This window comes from Elephantulus edwardii, unplaced genomic scaffold (assembly GCF_000299155.1).
Source record: "Elephantulus edwardii isolate Elephantulus edwardi_28Jun2011 unplaced genomic scaffold, EleEdw1.0 scaffold00044, whole genome shotgun sequence".
NCBI lineage: Eukaryota > Metazoa > Chordata > Mammalia > Macroscelidea > Macroscelididae > Elephantulus > Elephantulus edwardii.
The window spans coordinates 11,709,828-11,718,361 of record NW_006399794.1 but is presented as its reverse complement, the minus strand read 5'-3'; positions in this window follow the sequence as shown (position 1 = coordinate 11,718,361).

Below are 8,534 nucleotides of genomic sequence, written 5' to 3'. Positions count from 1 at the left end.
ACAATAACATGAGTACTTGGGGTCTCTGGTGGCCTAGTCCACAGAAACATGCACTACTAACCCCAAGATTATGCCCCTTTCTAGAGGTTCAAATCCATCTGCTGCTCCAAGGATATAGATGGACAATCTCTTCCCATGTGATTTTGTTCCAATTTGAGACAATGAGTTGAGTTGTGAGTTTGTCTTAGTATTGCTATTGTGTACTGTTGAGTCAGAACTGATCCATAGCTGACCCTCTGGTGGGTTTTCAGAGGCAGCTAATCATATGGGAGGAGATTGCCCAGGCTTCTCCTGTGGAGCAGCTGGTGGCCTTGAACTGTTTGCCTTCAGGATTGCAGTGCAGCTTCATGCCACTAGGACACCAGAGTTCCCAAACAGAGGTACAAAAATTTAATATAAAATTATTTTCATGTTGTTCTATAGTCTTCACACATTCTGTTATACTGCCTTTGGAATGAACAAAATATGGATCTCTCAGTTGTTTGACCACCTAGGTTCATCTAAGTTTCTTGGCATAGATGAGTTAGCATGAACAACACGTCATTGATTTATTGAACCATCTCAGTGAGTAGTCTGTCAACTTTTAGAGACTTGATTTTTGCCTATTCCTTAATTTAACTTCAGAATTCTTCTTTTTGTACCATTAATTCTTGATCATAAGCTACCTCGTGTATTAGTTGCATTCACACAATTCTTGTTAGTATAGTTACTTGGTGTATACCCTCCATCTTCTGTTCTGAAAATAAATACTGGTGAAGAAACAATCCTCCAGAAACAGTATTCTAAGGAAGATATTTTAAAATTTGGATACAACACTGTAAGTCCTCACTTGCCTATGCCTAGAAATTTGGAAGACAGCTTGGCCCACTGGCAAAAGATATTAATATGTGTGTTCATAACAAAAAATGTGATTCCAAAGAATGTAGAAGTTGCAGTACATTATCATTAACATTGTGGGCAAGCAAAGTTGTGCTGAATATAATTTTAAAAGTTGTGACGATACAGAGAATTGCCAGACACTCAAGCCACATTTCCCAAAGGATGAAGAGAGATAGATAACGTTGCTGATGTCAGACGTATTTTGAGTGGAAACAGAGACTTCCAGAAAGAGATTTGCCTATTTTATCTTATTGAGGAAATGAAGATATTTCATAGTGTGGGTCTTGAAAAATTACTGGTAACCATTCAAAGATTAAGAATTTCAGAACACTTAATTGTACTCATGCAGAACCTATACATATAAGAAGAAGCAGTCATTAAAATAGAACAAATTATTTTTTAAAAAACCATAAAACATTATCAGTGATGGGAATTCCCAGAACACTTAATTGTGCGCATAGGGAAACTCATGAGTCAATCTTTCCAATAGATTAAGAGGATACTGTGGCATGGTTGAAAATGAGGAAAGATATATCTGGACCGTCACATTATACTTATTCAATATATGTACTGGACAAATAATTTGAGAAACTGAATAATATAAAGAATACAACAACATCATTGGAATAAAACTATTTGCATTCAATTTCTAGATGACATAATGTTATTTGCTAAAAATGGAGAGGATTTAAAACACTTACTGATGAAAATCTAAGCCTTCAGTATGTATTTTAATACATATGCACAACTGAACCCGTAACTAACACCATGATAAGTGGAGAACAATTAAAATTGGCAATGATTTTATTTTACTTGTATCCACAATCAACACACATGTAAGAAACAGTACACAAATTAAAGGATATATTGCATCAGACATATTTATCCCAACAGGTCTCTGAAGTGTTCAAAACCAAGGATGTAAGAAATAAGTTGTGTCTAGCCCAAGCCATAGGCAATGATTGAGACAATGAAAATTGGACAAATTAGAATGACTCTGTTTGCTTAGTAGATAAGAACTTGTGCTGTTAACCCAAAGAAAGGGAGTTCAAATCCACCAGCTGCTTAGTGGGAGAAAGATGGACAATCTCCTCCCTTGTGATTTATAGTCTCTGAAAATCTGCTGGAGGGTCAGCTATAAGTTGGTTCTGATTCAATTGCATATCAAAACAATGAAGAAAAATTGACGGTCCTGAATTTTTGTAGTATTAGCCAAGAATACTAATTGTACCAGGCACTGGTAGAAGAACAAACTAATGTGTCTGCAAGAAGCAGATCCAGAACACTCTTTAAAATTAAGTATAGTCAGACTTCATCTCACCTACTTTGAGTTTGTTATCAGATGGACTAATTCCTTGGTGAAGGACATCATGTAGTTGTTGTTGCTGTGAAGTGTTATCCAGTTGGAAATGATTCATAGCTGACTTTCCAATGTTTCAGAGGCTATAAATACTGTGGGAGGAGATTGCACATCTACTTGCAGAGCAATTGGAAGATTGGAAGATTGCCTTTGGATTGACGGTGCAGTGCTTTACCAACTAGGGCACCAGAAGTGTCTGGTAAATGTTATTGTTGTTGCTATTATGTGCCATCATGTTGACTAAGACTTACAGTGATCCTATGAACAATGACTCTGAATCTTGCCTCATCTTGAGTCAAATTCACTGACACACCTGAATCCATTGACACAGTCATTGTGTCAGTCTATTTTATCCAGGGTCTTCCTCTCCTTCTCTGACCCTCTACCACTCTAAGTATGATATTTTCTTCAAGGAATGGTCCCTCCTGAAAATATGCCCAAAATATGTGAGATGGAACTTCAAAATCCTTGCCACCAATGGAGAAACATAGTTTCACCCTTTGCAGGACAGACCTATTTGTTCTCCTGGGAGTCTGTTCAATACTCTTTTCCAGCACCACAACTCAGGCATTAATTCTTCAGTCATCCTTATTTGTTGTCCAGTTCTCAGATGCATAGCAAGCAATTAGGAAGACCTAGCCTGGATCATGTGTACCCTAATCTCTAGAGTAACATGGTTGCTCATTAGCACTGAGGAGAGGTCTTTGCGGTATTTACAAAGAGTATTAAATATACCATGTACTTCCAAAGAACAAATCTCTTAAAAGAAGTACAATAGAGTGCTCCTTAGAGATATGGGCAGTGAAATTTTGTCTCCTTTATGTTGAACATCTTTTCAGAGGAACCAATTCTTTTTGTTTGTTTGTTTTTTAAATTTTTATTATTTTTGTGTGAGTGTACTGTCAAATCAGATCTGACTGGTACAGGAGGAGATTGTCCCTCCTTCCCCGGTAGAGCATCTGGTGGATTCGAACCGTGCACCTCTGGGATTGTAGTTGCAGCTCCTTGTCACTAGGCCACCAGAGCTCCCCTTAGGAACCAATTCTTAGAGAAAGAGATACCATGCTGAGAAATGTAGAGACAGCCAGGAAAAGAAAGGAAATGCCTCAAGGAGATAGACAGATACAGCGATTATAACAAAAAGCTTGAGTGTAAGGGAGATTGTGAGAATGATGCAGGATAGAGCAAGGTTCATATCTTTTGTTCATAGAATCACTATGAATAACAGTGGACTTAACAGCACCTAACAATAACAATATTATAGTTTAATATTAACAGCACCTAACAATAACACAACCCTACTTGCTGAAACTGAAGAGGACCTGAAGCACTTGCTGCAATATGGATTGAGGTTCAATATGGATTGAGGTTCAACATCAAGAAAACAAAGATTCTCACCACTGGGACACTTGTCAGCATCATGATAAGTGGTGAAGAGATTGAGATTGTAGACAGCTTCAGTTTGCTTGGATATGCAATCAGCACTCTTGGTACCAGCATCAAGGAAATTAAAAGACAAATTGCATTGGAAAAGTCTGCTGTCAGAGACCTCTCCAAAGTACTGAAGAGCAACGATGTCAGTCTGGAGACTAAAGTACGCCTGATACAGGCCATGGTCTTTGCAATTACTTGCCATACATTGGAAAGCTGGACAATGACTAGGGATGATAGAACGAGAATTGATACCTTTGAGCTGTGGGGCTGGAGAAGAGTATTGAATAATGGACTGCTAAGAGAACAAACAAGTTTTTCCTGGAGAGGGTGAAGCCAGGCTGCCCCTTGGAGGCAAGGATTCTGGAGCTTCATCTGAAATATTTTAGACATGTTGCAAGGCAGGATCAGTCCTGGGAGAAGGATGTCATGCTTGGGAGGGTAGAGGGACAGCTCAGGAGAGGAAGACCCTCGATGAGATAGATTGATTCAGTGACTGGGGTAATGGGGATAGGTGTTTCAGAGACAGTAATATTGGCACAGGATAGAGCAGGGTTTAGGGCTGTTGTACATAGAGTCACTTATTATGTTGTTTTTGTTGTTGTCTGCTGTTATGTTTACCGTATAACAATATTAGAGTTTAATAATCCATATAGTGTTCTTTCACCCTTAAGGTGAACATATTTTCAGAGGAACCAGTGATTAGAGAAAAAGACACTATGCTGAGTGGTCTTTTCAAAAGTAAATTATAAATGCTATACTTTTTATGTGATTTAATTGAAGTTTAGTTCTGAAGGGGTTTCAGGAAGAACTGATATACTCAGGTCTTTGTGTCTGTAGAAGTTTTTTGCTAACACAAACAGTTAGCTTTTTTGGCAGTTTGAATCACAAATTCTCCACACAGCTGAAAGAAGGGCAGTCTTCTCCCATGCAATGTGCAGCATTGGAAACACAGTGGAGGATTAGCAGTGGGTTTAAGGATTTTGTTTTGTTTTTTGATTGATGACACTTTATATATAGGTAAAAATCCATTGAGTTTTACACTTCAAATTTCCATATCTTTATATGTATGAATTATATTTGAGCAATAGAGAAAGATACCTTCCTTGGCTATAATTCAAAACAAACTCTTTGCTGTGGAGTCTGTTCTGATTTGTAGCAACACTCCATCAGGTTTCCAAGGCTGTTCATCAGTGTTAAAGACTTCCCATCCCTTTCCCGAGGAGTGTTGTGTGGATTTGAACTGTTTGGTTACCAGCCCAATAAGAGGGGCGGGGAAAAGTAGAAATGAAACGAACCTAAAATAATATGCCAATTAATTTTGAATTAGATAATTTGCTATTCTCAATTTACCCCCAAATCTCTGAGGTAGGCTCTCCTTAGATTTTTCAGGTCTCCAAAACTTTTGATCCATTACAATTTTACCTTCCTATGGTCTTGTGAGAACCAGTAAGTTAAATTGTATTCTTGACTCAAGCCTTCTTCTGGGGTTTTCTAGTAGTTTCTTAGGGAAATCATGTGTTTACAGAGGATGGCAAAGGAAAAAAAAATCATAGTCCCACGAGAGCAAAACTCAGAAAGCAGCTACTGTAGTCTGTGGACTACAAATAAAAGTCTCCTCCAGCAGATGGGGTCCGTGGGCTGAGAAGCCTCTAGCTCAGACTTCTTTCTCTTTATTTATGTGGTAAAATGGTAAGTGACATAGAACCTTTATACAATCTTGTTTTATAATTTGCCTTTGCTTCCTGAAGTGACCCTGAGACATGAGTGAATCAAGAACTGGGACTTAGAGAATACAGGGAATAGACTTTCCAGAATTTTAATGTGAAACAGACTTGGAGATTAAAAAGTATAAAACTGTTACAATAGAAAGTGGAGAAACCCTATCTTTGAGCTATAATTGCAAAGCAAGAAAAAAGGATTAATACTGTTTTACCTGAAGGTAACTTTGATGGCTTAATCTGTAAAGACTTGTGCTGCTAATCAAAGTACAAGTTTCTCTGACATCTACAACATACCAGTGGTCCCACAGGAGGAAAAAAAAGAAAAATCCAACCAGTTTCCAGTTCTACAATTTATAGCCTTGAAAATTCACTGAAGGGTCAGCTATGAATCAGATCCTACTGGATGACACTGAGAATCACAGAGACACACACACGGAGAATGAAAATCTCAAACTCAAACTCACTACCTTTAAGTTGGAGCTGAATTATAGCTGACCCTCCAGCAAGTTTGCCAATGCTGTAAATTTCATGGGAGATGATTGCCTTCCTCCCACAGAGATGCTGGTGGATTTAAACCTTGAGATTACCTTTAGATTAGCAGCAAAACTCTTAACAGTTGTCACCACCAGAGCTCCCCAAGGGAATGAGAGAATTTCCCCTAAAATATCTGTTAGCTATTCCTTGACATTGCCACTGTTGATTTATTTTCTTTCATTACAAATGTTTTCCAGTTGCTCTTGTTGTTGTTGTTGTTAAGTGCCATTGAGTCCAGTTCCTCTTACACATTAAAAAAAATAATAATAGTAGCTGTAGTGGTGATAGGTAGAAATTGTCTGCCTAAGCAAAGACTATAGAGATAGATATAGGCGGTATAGGAGTTAGCCACAGACAACACAACTCTAGCCAAAACTAGTATATGGGAAATTAATTTTGGTCACAGAATAAAGGACAGGTGAAATGGATGATGTATGATCTCAAGTTATTGGAAGAAGAACTTTGAAAAAAAGACTCAAGAACAGCCCTTTTATGCTAATTTATGTGTAATAAATTTTGCCATTTATGTGTAATTAAATGTAATCTACAGAAAAGTTTAAGGTTGTTGTTATTAGCTGTTTTAGGGTTGAGTAAAGCTCCATGGACAACAGATCTGAACACTGTCCTGTCCTGTGCCATTCTCCTCAACATTGAGATAAGGTAGTAGCTGATAACTCAGCAAGGAAATGTCTTTGACTTTAATTTCAGCTCGTTATTTTACTAATTTTTTTTCTTTCTTTCCTAATTTATAAGAGAGTTTATAATAGTACTTATTTCATAATATTACACTGAAGACTTAGTAATATGGTGTGTATACAGAGTTTAAGACATTGACTAGTTAAAGAAAGCATTATTTTCAAAAATTTTTACTACAAAAATTTAGGAGTACTTGAATGGTGAAAATTGTCAAACAGTTGGCCACCAATACAGAGGGATTGGCAGTTTAAAAGCACCCAGTGACACACAGTAAATTTTGATACTTTTTGTCAAGGAAATAAAAAAAATAAAAATAATTTTTACTATACTTTATTATGTTGAGATAATAAAATTGTCTCGAAGCAGCTCTAAATTATAAGAAGGGACATGATCACACTGTTAAGAGACAAATTAGTGTTATAATAATCTGTATTCAAAATTTATTAAGAAAATGAAAGAAGGATATATATTGCCTGAAGAAGGGAGTTTTCACAGAGTAGATAATGTTTAAGGCAAATTTTAGAGGTTCAGAAAGGAAGAAATGAGTCATATCCTGACATGCAGATTAAAGGCTTTTTAAACAGAGACATAAAGATAGTTTAAAAACCAAAAAGTATGGGATATGTCTTCAAGGTACTATGATAGCATGTTGTTGTTGTTGTTATGTGCCGTCGAGTCATTTGCGACTCATAGCGACCCTATGCACAACAGCCCTAAATCCTGCTCTATACTGCGCCAACCACACTGCCTCTGACACACCCATCCCGATTACCCCAGTCACTGAATCATAGGGTGGGATTAGATATATTGGAGAGTATATTAAGGAATACTTGGAATATCTAAGTGAAATATTGAGTACTTTAGGATTTTCTAGACTGTAATATTTATGGAAGCATATCTCCCTAGGAAATGCTAAATAGTTTCAGACTCCTACTCTTTTGGTTCACAGTTGAGTGCATAACCATTGAATCATCAAGGCTGCTTCTTTTAAGTTATTACTAATCTTTAATTTGTAAAGAAAGTGGCAGATAGTGGGAGAATTCTCACAGGTGGGAACCCAGATATGATTCCCAGCTAATACACCTAGGCTGGCATGTTGCTATGATGTTGAACAAATTCAGTACAGCTTTCAGACTAAGACTAGGAAGAAAGGACTAGTGTGATTTACATCCTAAAAAGCAGTCAATTAATACCTGTTGTTATGTGCCATCAAGTCACTTGCAACTCATAGCGACCTTATGTACAACAGCTCCGAACCCGCTCTATCCTGAACACACCTACCCCCATTACCCCAGTCACTGATCCAATCCATGTCATCGAGGGTTTTCCTCTCTTGTGCTGTTCCTCCATTCTCCCAAGCATGATGTCCCTCCTTGCAACATGCCCAAAGTATTTCAGATGGAGCTTCAGAATCCTCATCTCCAAGGAGCAGCCTGGTTTCACCCTCTCCAAGAGGAATCCATTTGTTCTTCTAGCAGTTCATGGTATAATCAATACTCTTCTCCAGCACCACAGCACAAAGGCATCAATTCTCCTTCTATCATCCCTAGTCATTGTCCAGTTTTATGTTGTATAACAATTAATTGTGAAGGCCATAGGCTAGATCAGGCACAGCTTAGTCTCCAGACTGACATTGTTGCTCTTCTGTACTCTGCGGAGGTTCCTGAAAGCTGACTTCTCCAGTGAAATGAATCTTTTGATTTCCTGGCTACTGGTACCAAGAATGTTGATTGTGGAACCAAGCAAACTAAAGCTGTTAACAATCTCAACCTCTTCACTGTCTATCACGATGCTGTCAATCAATCAGCCCGTTTCAGCAAGCAAGGTTGTGTCATCTGTATAAGACAGGTTGTTGATGATTCTTCCTCTAGTCATGATGTCTCATTCCTCCTCATAGAACCCAGCCTCCC